Genomic DNA, 13994 nt, shown 5'->3' with positions numbered 1-13994 from the left:
GCAATTGGATGAAGCTTTTACTGAAGGTTCAGGCTAATGGAGGGAAATTACTGCATATAATAACAGTGCAGCATAGGCAATGATTTAAATGGTATTTTAACACAGTTCTAAAATCTGTAGCCTTTCTATGCCACTGAGAATTTCACCTAGGCTCTGATCTCAAAATCACCCTCCCAGAACTTTCGCCACCTTCAGCAGCCTTCAGATTTCCAACATTTCTCATGAAGATCAGTTTAATTTTTTACCCCCTACCCAGAGTGGGCGCCAATGCTCTGCTACACCAGGATCAACTACTTAGTGTGCCTACAGCAGAGAAAGCAGGCAGAAGCTTTGAAATTACAGTTTCTCCTTCAACTTGGTCACGTATTTTAGGCTGTGCTTCTGTCCCTGGAGACAGGTTGGGGACAGAGGGAAGTATAAAGATATAAAGCGGTATATTTTCTCCCTCTGTTTAGAAAGAGAGACTCCAGGGGCACCTGAGTGGCTCAGTCGGTTAAGCGTCTGACTTCAGCTCAGGTCCTGATCTCACCATTCATGAGTTCAAGCCCCGCGATGGGCTTTATGCTGACAGCTTGGAGCCTGGAGCCTGCTTCAGATTCTGTGTCTCCCTCTCTCTCTGCCCCTCCCCCACTCTCCCTCTGTCTGTGTGTCTCTCTCTCTCAAAAATAAAAATTAAAAAAAAAAAAAATAGAGACTCCAGGCATATGACTTTCTTTTTTTCATTTCCAAAGTAAATATTATCATTGCAATTTTCATTGTAACCATCATCTATCTTCCTGATGCCCGGTATTTAAAAGAGATTAATAGTATGCTGCTTTTCCAAAGGGAAGGATGGAGAACCCTCAGCTCCATATACTGGCCCCCTTAATCTACCTTCACGCGCCCCCAGCTTCCCCGGAGGTATCTCAGCATGACCCCCAGGGCAATTCTCAAACGCTCCGTACAAGGACCATTAAAAAAACAAACAACAACAAATTCCAATTTCTGAAGAACTGACAAGTTTGTGAAATGAAATAAGAGTGAATGACCAAAAAATAAAATTAAAATAAAAGACTTTAACAATTTAATCCCCAGTTTTTTATGAGGTGCAACAGATGTAAAATAACTTTCAAACGGCCGTACACGTTTCCAAGTGCCTACTCTTAATTTCAGTACTTACCTCGATGCAGCTCAGGCAACCGACGGCTCATGGTAGCAGCTGATTTCTAAGGTGATGCTCAGCTCAGAGACTGTAAAACTTTCCTATAAGATCTTAACAAGACAGATCTGACATGTGAACTGTACCACATCAGATGTGTGGAACACACAATCCCATTCTAAAGGCAATTCAGTTGTGAACGTCTGTCCAGCCTGCAAAGTGATGATGATTTTATCCCACAATAGACTTCTTCACCTGAAACAAGAAACATCAATTGGGTCAGTTGTTCCTTACAACTCTTGGTTTTTAATATTCCCCCAGAGAGATTTTGATGACATGGGTCAGGTTCAAGGACAAGCCCAATTCCTTGGGGAATTTAGTTCCAGCAGGTAAGCAGGTCTGCAGACTTATGGGGTGCGAGGTGCTGTGTTAGACGCTGACAATACAAATTTGCATGAGATACAGTTCCTTTTCTTGAGAAGCCCATGGAGCTCAATCTGTTTGTTGATTTTAGCAATTTAAGTTTTTATTCATGCCTGTAGAACATATGTAAGTAATAGTACCCAAAAATCTGAGTATTTTTTAAATTATTGTTCATTGCTATTTTTGCTTCTTTTCACCACGTACCTTAAAGTGCCAGAAGTTAACATCATTTTATCCCTTAGGGCACCTGGGTGGCTCAGTTAGTTCAGCATCCAACTCTTGACTTCTGCTCAGGTCATGATCTCATGGTTCATGAGATTGAGCCCCAAGTAAGGCTCTGCATTGACAGCACGGAGCCTGCTTGGGATTCTCTCTCCTCTCTCTCTCTCTCTCTCTCTCTCTCTCTCTGTCTGTCTCTGCCCCTACCCTGCTCACACGCACGAGCTCTCTGTATCAAAATAAATAAATAAACATTAAAAAAATCATTTTATCTCTTCTAGGACACATTTATTATCCTCCAGCCTGGGCTAGACATACCTCCTATCTGTACTCGAAGCATTGTGGTTTCATGTAGCATAGCGTTTATGGCATACCTTTGTAAACTACCTATTTCTATGACTTCCTCGCTAGATTTTGAGCTTTCTGAGGGCAGGATGTGTTTCTTAGCCACCACTGGATCTTTAGAGCCTAGAACATTTCCTGGCAGTAAGGATCTATAAATGTTTACTGAACTGTTGGATAAATAAAGGAAGGAAAGGAAAAGCCTCCACTTATTTCTCCCTCAAATTGCTCATAGCTAAGCTGCTATAAAAGTAGGACATGTAGAAAGTTTGTCCCTCTTCATACTCGTTAACATGAAGGACTAAAGAGCTCTTTGAGACCAACAACTCACATACATCACCATTAATGTGGGTTTCCTGGCTGTGAATATATGATTACAGTGGGTTTCCTGGCTGTGAATATATGATTACAACGCTGTGGCTGAGAAAAAGGGATATAGTGTTAATGAGAGGCCACTGAGCCTCCAACCCACTTTATAGAGGTGGCTTCCTGTTGTAACCGAGACAGAGTGTTTAGAATTACACCTATTGGCTCTCCCATATATTAGCTGTATGACCTTGGGCAAGGGGCAAGCATTTTGAGCCACAGTTATCTCATCTGCAAAATGAGATGACAATAGGTACCGCCCAGTGCTGTTGTGAGTAATACAAAGGTGAGTGTTTATAAAGTGCTTAGAACACAGTTTTGCACACAATAAGTGCTCAGTTCATGTCAGCCGCAGGAAAGAAGGGTGTTGACATTTCTTTTAAAAAGTGTTCACTTTGCAATTATTAAATGTCAAAGGGCATGCTTTCTGAAATTTGTCCTTCATTTACATAGGTGTAATTGTCAATAACTGCACATCTCTGTAGCCCAACTGTGGATTCTTGAACGGAAATATAACTGACAAGCTCTGTATGATGCTAAGGGTGGCCAAGAGGAGGGTTTTTCCTTAGGGGTCATAAGAACTGCAGCCAATATCTGGTGATTACATTTGAATCAACCACATTTCACTGAAAATGCAAGGGGCCTGAAGCTTACTAATTAACCTTATTGCGAACAAAGCAAGCTCTCTCTGCTGTCCCCTACGCCATAGTCTAATTACCTCTAGGCTCATTCTCTGACCTCTATTTCCTTCTATTTTTCCGAGGTGTGCCAACACAATGCATTTTGGATTAAGCCAAGCAGCACAGCAAGAGCTAAATAAGGAGTATTAGATTGGTTGGATTGTATTTACCTTTAACTTGAATTTTCTAAAATACTTCGCTGCTTATTATCCAGTAAAAGATTGAGAGTTTCCTAGGGTGATTTCAGACCATCAAACGTGTAATTATCGGACAGTATTGAGAAATGTTATATGCATTTTGACTCAAAAGTAGGCTAAAAGTCATAGAGGAAAACTCACATTTGCAAAAAATATACAACATAAAATTGTGAAAGAATTGCTTGTGTGTTCTCAACAAGAAAAAATTTTTTTTTCCACTTGCTATAAAAATTTAAGCTTTCCTGTCTGTAGGTTACCGCATTTTGGGGAAAATACTTGCTGGTTATTTTGTCACATTTCCTGTTGAGTTCAAATGTGCTTTCAACTAATTTTTTAAAGCAAATTTCACTAAATTACCATAACTATAATAGCAATACTAAAGAACACACCATGCCAAATTGTCCTAAGATACGGCCTTCATCACAGAACATTTCAATTACCATAATTCTGGTGCTAATCTCAGGGTCCGTCTAGCAGTAACTGTCTTCCAGAAAAAATCTTTGTAAAGGAGAAATACATTTGTATTTTATTTATTTATTTATTCATTCATCTTTGAGAGAGAGACAGAGCATGAGCCAGGGAGGGGCAGAGAGAGAGGGAGACACAGAATCCGAAGCAGGCTCCAGGCTACGCGCTGTCAGCACAGAGACTATTGCCTGGCTTGAACCCACACACCGTGAGACCACGACTTGAGCTGAAGCCTGATGCTTACCGGACGGAGCAACCCAGGCATCCCAGGAGAAATACATTTTTAAAAAACATCTACTTCATGGGGATTCACAACAAATGAAGCTGCCACTCATTTGATGTGTGGGCACATGTTCTAATTGCTTATTTAAATTGGCTTGTGTTTTTCCTGGAGTAGGTTTTACTGAAACCTTGACTTCCTTCTACCCTCAACCTCCAAGAGCGAAGTAAGGAAGTTTTTGGATCACTCTTTCAAGCTTTTAGTTCTTTGGATTGATAGATGCTGGACAGTTTTCCTTTTTATTTGCTAAAAAGGTCTGCAATTTCATTTTCCTTCACGTATTATGTGCAGTTTTTTTCAATTACATTGAAATATTATCCCTCTCCAATCTCTGATATGATTAATAGGATCATGGGCCCCTTTGTTAGCGGTTTGTTTTTAGCTCTAGAAAATGCACTGCTCTCTGTAATTTCCTCAGTGGACTTCAAGACTTACTGAAGACACAGAAATGCAGTGATTCAGGCAGCAAGCCAGTAACAGCATAGGAAAGACTCCCAGTGAGAGCGGAGCATAGCATTTGTGCAAATCTGAGGTCTTGGTTGCCCGTCGATTCTTCTAAAAATTGGAAGTCATTTTAGCTACTATCTGTGTGCTACTAAACCTGTGAACAGAGAGGTTGTCATGAGGTTCAGGATTGATATCTTTCAGGAGGATTTTTAATATTTAAAATTGAAATAATGGTCAGTATGACTTGTAGGACATTAATGCCATATTGATAACCTATCTACTATAGTACTGAGATCTGTAAGTCTGCAAGGAAAAGTACAAAAGGTCTCCAATCACTTGGAATAGTGATAGAACTATTACAAACAATATAATTTGTTTCTAAAATGGGTACCATGTTAGTTTCCTGTTGCTGCTGCAACAAATTATTACAACCTTAGTGGCTTAAAACAACACAAATTTATTCTTACCATTGTATAGGTTAGAAGTCTGACACTGGTCTCCCGGGGCTAAAATCAAGTTGTCAACACCCTGCAGTACTTTCTAGATGCTCTCTAGGAGGATCCATTGTCTTGCCTTTTCCAGCTTTTACCCATGTTCCTTGGCTTGTGGCTTTCTTCACCTTAAAAGCCAACAACATTGGCTCCCTCTGATCATCCTTCCATGGTTACATCTCCCTCTTGCCACAACCAGAAAAAGTTCTCTGCTTTTAAGGGTCCAGGTGATTAGATCTGGTCTACTAGGAATCCTAGATAATCTCCCATCTCAATTTCCTTGACTTAACCACATTCGCAAAGTTCTTTTTGCCATGTAAGGCAACACATTCGCAGGATCCAGGAACTGAGACATAAACATCTTTGGGGAACCATAATTCTGCCCATCAGAGATACTATTTTCAAAACTAGCAAAAGTTGACACAGCTGTGGTCAGTAATGGTAAATAACCTACAATTTCCATCGACTTTTACCAAACTCTCAATTTCATAGTTTTCTTTCCACTGAAATATAGCAGAACAGCACTGTGTGTTAAAATTACTTAGATTCAGGGGTCTCCTGGGTGGCTCAATTGGTTAAGCGCCAGACTCTTGGTCTCAACTCAGGTCATGATCTCACGGTGATCTCACATGGTTTGTGGGTTCAAGCCCTGCATCGGGCTCTGCACTGGCAACGTGGAGCCTGCTTGGGATTCTCTGTCTCCCTCTCTCTCTGCCTCTTCCCGGCTCGTGCACTCTTTCTCTAAACAAACAAACAAACAAACAAACAAACATTAAAAAAATAAAATTACTTCGCTGGAAATTAAAGAATTTAAAATTAAAACAATGCTGATTGGGGTGTATGTGTGCATCTCTTAGTGTTTTCTTTTGCAAAATATCTTTCCCTGATTGTACTCTTCATCAGATGAGTCTGATTCAAATCATCCTAGACTAGAGCGTGGTACCCGATCTACTTTTCTTCTGACTCAAACTACCCACCACGACAACCATCTCATCCCACTTATCTTTAGCACAGAAGACCTGTCGTTCGGGCATAAGTGCGTTCTGACAGCTCTAAGAAAGGAGCTGGCACTCAGTGAGAGAAAACAGACCACATTCAGGGGTGATGGCTGATTGGAGGCTTTACATGTGACAACGAGGCTGGGTTCCCCTCCGTAGGGACGTAGAACCTGGTGCTGCATCATCTGTCCTCCCTCCGTCTGCCACTCCCACACAGAGAAAGCTGCCATGAAAACTTGACGAAGGGACAATCCTAACATCAGTCAGGATCGATTAAACCAAGAATGGTTGAACTGATTAATCCAAGAATGGTTGAACCACGGACCTCACCGTGGCTGCCATCAGTCTCACCCTTTGCGCACGACCTTATTTCTAAGCAATCCTCACAATACATTTATATTGTTTTATTTCCCCCTGTTCTAGAGATGAGGTGACTGGAGTTCAGAGTGGCTGAGCAAAGCATCTAAGGTCTTACAGCTAAAAAGCATTGGAGTTTACTGGCTTTCAAAAAAAAAAAGAAAAGAAAAAACATGCTAAAAGGCAAGGAAAGAAACCCACAGCCCGAAGAGCCAAATCATCAAACCAAACTCAGATGTGTTATAGACTTTAGAATTATAAGACAAGGGATTTGAAACAACGGTGATAAATATGTTAAAGTCTCTACTGGAAAAAGTAGACAACATATTAAGAACAGATGGGTAATGTAAGCAGAGAGATGTGCACTTTAAAAAACAATGTAAAGAAAATGCTAGAAAGCAACAGCACAGCAACAGAAATGAAGAATGTCTTTGATGTGCTCATCAATATACTGCCTTGGCCATGGGGAATCAAATCAGTGAGTTTGGTGACAGGTCAATAGAAACTTCTCAAGGTGAAATTCAAATTAAAAAATTAAAAAAGCAAAACAAAACAGCAAATAGAACATATGAGAATGATGGGACACGGAGTGCCTGAGTGGTTCAGTTGGTTGAGTGTCTGACTTGATTTCGGCTCAGGTCATGATCACACAGTTCATAGGTTTGAGCCCTGTGTCGGGCTGAGCCTGCTTGGGATTCTCTTTCTCCTTCTCACTCTGCCCTCCCTAGCTCATGCTCTCTTTTTCTCTCTTGAAACAAATAAATAAACTTAAAAAAAAAAAAAGAATGGTGGGACAATTTCTAAAGATACAACATGCACACAATTGGAATAGCAGATGGAAGAGGAAGAAAGAATGAAGAAGAAGAAATATTTGAAGTAATAATGGCCAGGAACCTTCCCACATTAATAACAGACCCCAAGCCGCAAATTTAGGAAGCTCAGATTATACAAAGCAGGATAAGTATAACTGAAAGAAAGAAGACAATGAGTGAAAACTTTGAAATGTTGAAAGAAAAAACCCCAATTTAGAATTCCATTCTATCAAAATTATCCTTCGAAAGTAAAGAATAAATGAGGACTTTCTCAGACCAACAAAAACAGGGAATTCATCACCAGCAGACCTGCCTGCAATAAATGCTGGATGTTGCTCTTTAGGTGGAAGGAAAGTGATAAAGATCAGAGACTTCGATCTACCTAAACACAGGAAGAGCAACACTGAAGTAATACATTAAGGTAGAATAAGGTCTTAACTCTCTCATTCTTTTAAGTTTATTTATTTATTTTGAGAGAGACAGAGACAGCGCAAGTGGGGGAAGGGGCAGAGAGAGTGAGAGAGAGAATCCCAAGCAGACCTGCTGTCAGTGCACAGCCCGACACGGGGCTCGAACTCAACAAATCGTGAGATCATGACCTGAGCTGAAACCAAGAGTCAGACACTTAACTGACTGAGCCACCCGGGTACCCCTAATTATCTCATTCTTAATGAATCTAGACTCTTTGCCCTTTGCTTAAAGAGTAACAGTAAAAAAATGTATTGGGTGATTAACACAGATGGAAAAGTGAAGTGAATGATAATGCTACAGTAGACAGGAAAGAGGAATTGGGAATGATACACACTTGTTAGAAGGGTTAAAATCCAAAATACCAATAATACCAATTGCTAGTGGAGATACGGAGCAGCGTTCATCATTGGTCAGGACATAAAAAGGTGAAGCCATCTTGGAGGACAGTTTAACGCTGTCTTATAGAGCGACATAGTCTTACCATACAATTTGATGATTCTCATGTTAGATATTTACCTAGCTGACTTGAAAATGTAAGTATTCAGAAAAACCTGACTGTGAATGTTTATGGCAGTTTTATTCATGAATCTTAAGTGCATATTAATAAATGAAATAAGGCAGTGCTAATAGGTTATACACATTCTAAGATTCAATTTGTATGCTCTCATTTAAAAAGTTGTTGTTCTTCCTCCAGTGTCACTAAAAAAGTTCTTTTTGATATTTCCCCTGTTTACAATATTTCTAGGTCAAGGTTGAAAAACAGAACTTCTATACTGGCCCTCAGATATTTTATAAATATTTCATCAATAATCAAGTTATAAAAATCCTATTTAGACTTCAAAGTATTTACCATTTTTTTTCTTTCCCTTTTGACATTCCCGTGTTCCAAAATTACTTTCCAAGTCTAAGAAAATAAAAATTTCTCTCTACACTTTTTTTTTACCAACATAGATTTTAAGTAGGAAAGTACATTAAAAATAATAGAGAAGAGAGACAGATTTATTACACTTAAAAATTAAACTTAGCATGATTTAAGTTCCTTGAAATGTGAGCTACTATCAATTTATGGCTTCAATATATCTTTATAACTGCAAAAGAACGTTAGCTAAAGGGTAGGAAAAAGTCAGAGAACAGTTGTAGGTGGTTAAGAGACAATGTAGCTCAGCAGATATATCAGCCTTTCTCAGCCTCCACAGTCCTGCCATTTGGGAGGATAATTCTTCATTGGGAGGTAGAGGGTGGCTGTCTTGTGCTTTGTAGGATGTCGAGCAGCAGTCCTGGCCTCTACCAGAAGATCCGGTGATATTCTCCACACACCTATGACAACCAGAAAGGTCTCCAGACACTGCCACATGTTCCCTGGGGGGCAACTCCCCCCCCCCCCCCCAGGTTGAGAATAACCAGGATACAGCAAGAGATTGACAGGCCGAAGGTTAGGATTCATCTCAACTTCTCCCAATTATTTGCTGAATGCTTTCGGACAAATCACTCAACTTCTTTGACCTTTGCTCTCACACAGCATTAAAATAGGCTGAGACTATTTTACAGGATTTCTATGAAGTTCAAGTGGGTTAATATATGAAAAATGAATTGTAAATGGCATTATTATTCTTGAGTGATACACATACAAATTGTGGATTGGAATTGAGACGTAAAGAGATCAAGCCATATAAAAGACAAGACTAATATAAAGGTCTTAACCAGGGGTAATTTTGCCAGTCAAGGGACATTTGGCAAATTCTGAACACAGTTTTAGTTGTCACAATTCAGGGAGGGGTGCTACTGGCATCTAACGGTAGACTGGCCAGGGATGCTACTAGCTCTTTGACATTTCACAGAGAACTCATGCCGCATTGGTGACCTCCTGCTGATTTGGGGGCCACGATCAGTAGTAGGGCTACTTGTAGAGATGGGTTTATTGATAAGGTTGTAGGATAGAAGGAGGACTTGGCTGTAGGCAAGGAGTCAGTGTTTGAACCTAGTTGCATTCTCCACTAATTGTGTGCTCTGAGGAAATCCTCAGAGTTTCCACTTGCAATATGCAGCAACTACGTGGAACTAAGAGCCGAGCTGCACGGGGCTGGGGGTCATCTAGTTCCATGTGAACAGTCTGAGGCCCGGAGGGGTGAAGACAGAACATTGTTTATTCCAGCTGGAACATTTCCAGCAACTGTTGCAGAAGCAAATCAAAACCACCCAAAGCCCAAAGCAAAAACTTTGTAGCTGCTAAGATTCTCAGGGGGTTTGAAAACAGAGGCATAATGATCTGACCAACCAAATTATTAAATTTCATTTTTCTGTTTGCATAAATATTTATTGAATGCTGATTACATTTCAGGCTTAGGGCAGGCAGCTGAGCAACCACAGATGTCACAGATAAGTTCTCTCTCTCTCTCTTTTTGAGAGAGAGAGAGAGAGAGAGAGAGACAGCATGAGCAGTGGGGAGAAGCAAAGAGAGAGGAAGAGAGAGGATTGAGGCAGGCTCTATGCCCCAAATCAGGGCTTGGTCTCACTACCATGAGATCATGACCTGAGCTGACATCAAGAGTCGGATGCTAGGGGCGCCTGGGTGGCGCAGTCGGTTAAGCGTCCGACTTCAGCCAGGTCACGATCTCGCGGTCCGTGAGTTCGAGCCCCGCGTCGGGCTCTGGGCTGATGGCTCGGAGCCTGGAGCCTGTTTCCGATTCTGTGTCTCCCTCTCTCTCTGCCCCTCCCCCGTTCATGCTCTGTCTCTCTCTGTCCCAAAAATAAATAAAAACGCTGAAAAAAAAAAAAAAAAAAAGAGTCGGATGCTCAACAGACCAAGCCACCCAGGTGCCCCTCAAGTTCTTCTCTTAAGAAATTTCTTGGCCATGTGAAGGAATTATTTGTTTTCTTCAGATAGGCTATCAAGGATGTTTCTGTTTCATTTGTATTGTTTAATCAGTACAATAGGGTTGACTGTTGAGAGGCTGCCATTTAATGAAACTCTGTCCAGGGCCCCTCAAGACAAGCATTCACACCCTAGAAGACTAACCTTCCTTGGGGGACTAGGAGCACTTTGCTGTGAAGGTCTAATCCTATTGGTTGTTGGGATGTTGTCTTGTGTTTTCTTTAGCTACTCCCCATGTGCTCTGTTCTCAGATGTTTTAAAAGTTCTCCATCTGGGCATAGCATCCATCTGGTATCACTCCTTTTCACCAGGGCTGGTATGCTCCCTTTCTCTCCACCTACTCTGGAAGTCTTTCCTACTGGCAACTGCACGTGTTACAGTCCTCCCTTGTTTCAGGTAATGGCTATGTTCTTCTACAATCCCTTGAGTCTTCTCCAAATGTATGCCTCTTTCAGTTATAGGCTACTCTTTTTTTTTTTTTTTTTTTTTTTTTTTGCCTTTGGAACCTCCTTCTGCAGTATCCTCTTTGATTTTTCACTGCCTGTCTCCCCAGCCAGCCACATGCCTTATTGCACCTGCAGCCCTGGTCTCGCCTGGCTCCCCACACCAGGCACAACAGCTCAGCAAGAGTGCTGCCTAGGACCTGAAGTGAGGGCCAAGGGCTCTGCCATGAACTTGACATGGACTGGCCTTCTCTACCCTTAGGCCGTGACTCAGCCACTTATGTTGCTCTTTCTCAGCCATTTCCAGAGTGGTGTTGTTAAATATTTGCCATCTCACCAGCCCTATCACCTCTGAATTACCCAGTGATGTAGTTGGAAACTTTGGGCACTCAAGCAAAAATTTTGGAGCACATTATGTTTAATCGCAGAACAAAAATTTCTAGTCTCCTTGAAATTCAGCTGCCATTTAAATGGTGTTCATCACCACAGAGAGGGAAGCAGAGTAACCAGCGGGATATTTCTGGTTCCTTTCATCGCTGGAACCAAGTTACTAAGAGGGAATTGGAACAATGCCTCACGATCCCCATGTTTTCCATTTGTTCTCTTGTTACTTGGGCTCTGGCATCATGAAGAGGGTCTGGGAGGGTCCTGGTCTGAAGTAAATTTTTTATAAACTGGGTTTGTGGAGAGCATTACATTCCATGTTTATATTAGCAGTTATCTGCTGCTGCACAGACTATTTCCCCAAAATGTCGTGTCTTAAAACCATAAATATGTATTATCTCATGCAATTTCTGTGAGTCAGGAATCAGGGAACACCTTTGTTGGGAAGATATGGCACAGAGTCTCTCCTGAGTTTGTGGTCAAGACGGAAGGCAGAAGTGCAGATCTTGAAGGTGCCAGGGGCTGGAGAACCCACTTCCAAGGTAGCTCACTCACATGGCTGGTAAGTCAATGCTCCTTGTTGGCAGGAGGCCTCAGCTCCTCATCATGCGGGCTTCTCTAGAGGGTTGTTTGAATGTCCTTACAGCATGGCTTTCCCCAGAGTGATCCAAGAGAGCAAGGCAGATGCTGCAATGTTTTTCATGACCTGGCCTTGGAGGTCACACACTATCATTTCCACAATATCCATAAATCCCAGGAGCCAGAGTTCATCGGAGGCCATCATGGAGGGCATCTGGGGGCTCAGCAGACATTAACCGATGTTTTTGGTAAAATATACATACGGTTGAGTAATCAGTTAGCATCTTGGTAAGGAAAAGCATGCTGGAATATCACATATGACTCTTAAAGAATTGACTTCATTACTGCCTTCCAAGGATTGTGAGGCAACACCAAAGTCTAACCAAACTCCATATGTTCTTGCAATTTTCTTCTCATGTAGGTAACAGAGTTTCTAGAAGACTCATGCCTCCGTCATGTAACCTTGGAATTGTTAGGTATGCTTATGGTTCAGTCTTAAATTCCTATCAGCAACATCCTTAAATATTAAGTACATACTGGGGCACCTGGGTGGCTCAATCGGGTTAAGCATCTGACTTCAGCTTAGGTCATGATCTCACCATTCGTGAGCGTCCACCGGCACCGGGCTTTCTGCTGACGGCACAAAGCCTGCTTTGGATCCTCTGTTCCCCTCTCTCTCTGCCCGTCCCTTGCTTACACTCTTTCTCTCTCTCTCTCAAAAATAAACATTTAAAAAAAAAGACTAAGAACATTTTCCTCTTTCAAAAAGCTACAAATATCTATACAGATTGTGGTTCCTGGGAAGCAGCTTCAATGACAGCTGTGCTCTTGTCCATGCTGTTTTTAACTTGTTGAAATGAGTGTTGCTTACATGACACAGAACACACAGCCTGCGTTTCCAGTTGCACGTCTGTACATGTGTTTTCACATTTCAGTCTGTATGTGGTCTTCCCAACAATAAAAAAGAGTTTATATTTTATCGAAGCCCTATATCCACTTTATTTTTAGAATGGTGTTTACTTAACTATGGGATTTCTCTTTTTTTAAAAAAAATTTTTTTTAATGTTTTGACTTATTTTTGAGACAGAGAGAGACAGAGCATGAGCAGGGGAGGGGCAGAGAGAGAGAGAGGGAGACACAGAATCCGAGGCAGGATCCAGGCTCGGAGCTGGCAGCACGGAGCCCGATGAGGGGCTCAAACTCACAGACTGTGAGCTCATGACCTGAGCCCAAGTCTGATACCCAACCGACTGAGCCACCCAGGCACCCCAGGATTTCTCTTTTTTTATGTTTATTTATTTTGGGAGAAAAAGAGCACGGGGACAGAGAGCAAGGTAGAGAGAGAATCCCAAGCAAGCTCTGCACTGTCAGGACGCCTGACGCAGGGCTCAGTCTCACAAACCATGAGATCAGGAACTGAGCTGAAATCCAGAGTCAGATACTTAACTGACTGAGCCACCTAGAGTCCCGGTTAAATATGGGGTTTCTAAGGTGATAGCGTTCCAGGTGCAAATGGACTGCAAAGAAGCATTTCCTGCTCCACTAGGAAGATCGGTGTAACGGGCTTTCAGGATATGCGGTTCAACGCAGCCTTTGGGAGTAAAGAGCCAGGTGGGAAAGGATAGTCTCTTGTACTTTCAGAATCAGAAGCTGGTTGAGATTAGTCTTCATTAGTGTCATCATCCTGATGCTTTGATGCCAGGTTCCCAGATCTGCTACCTTTGTTTTCCAGGTACTAGGACTACTCCACATCATCAGAACCTAAATTTTCCATCTTTCTATGACTTATCACTCTCACCGGGTGTTTATTTGGGATCTTTAAATCATGCAGCCACAAGACATTCAGAATGTCTGGAAGCTGGGCCATGCCTGTTTTCATTTACCACTGAAAGTATTATTACGCTATTCTTGACATCAATTCTTTGAATTCTGTTTCTAAGAGCTTTGGCTCTAGAGTATAGCAGATGCAACTTCATTGGAGACTCAATGGAAAATATGATCTTGGAATCTAAATGAAGGAGCACTTA

The sequence above is a fragment of the Felis catus genome, chromosome A1 (genome assembly GCF_018350175.1).
Source record: "Felis catus isolate Fca126 chromosome A1, F.catus_Fca126_mat1.0, whole genome shotgun sequence".
Taxonomy (NCBI): Eukaryota; Metazoa; Chordata; class Mammalia; order Carnivora; family Felidae; genus Felis; species Felis catus.
The sequence above is the reverse complement of the archived record's forward strand: the minus strand, read 5'-3'. Positions refer to the sequence as shown.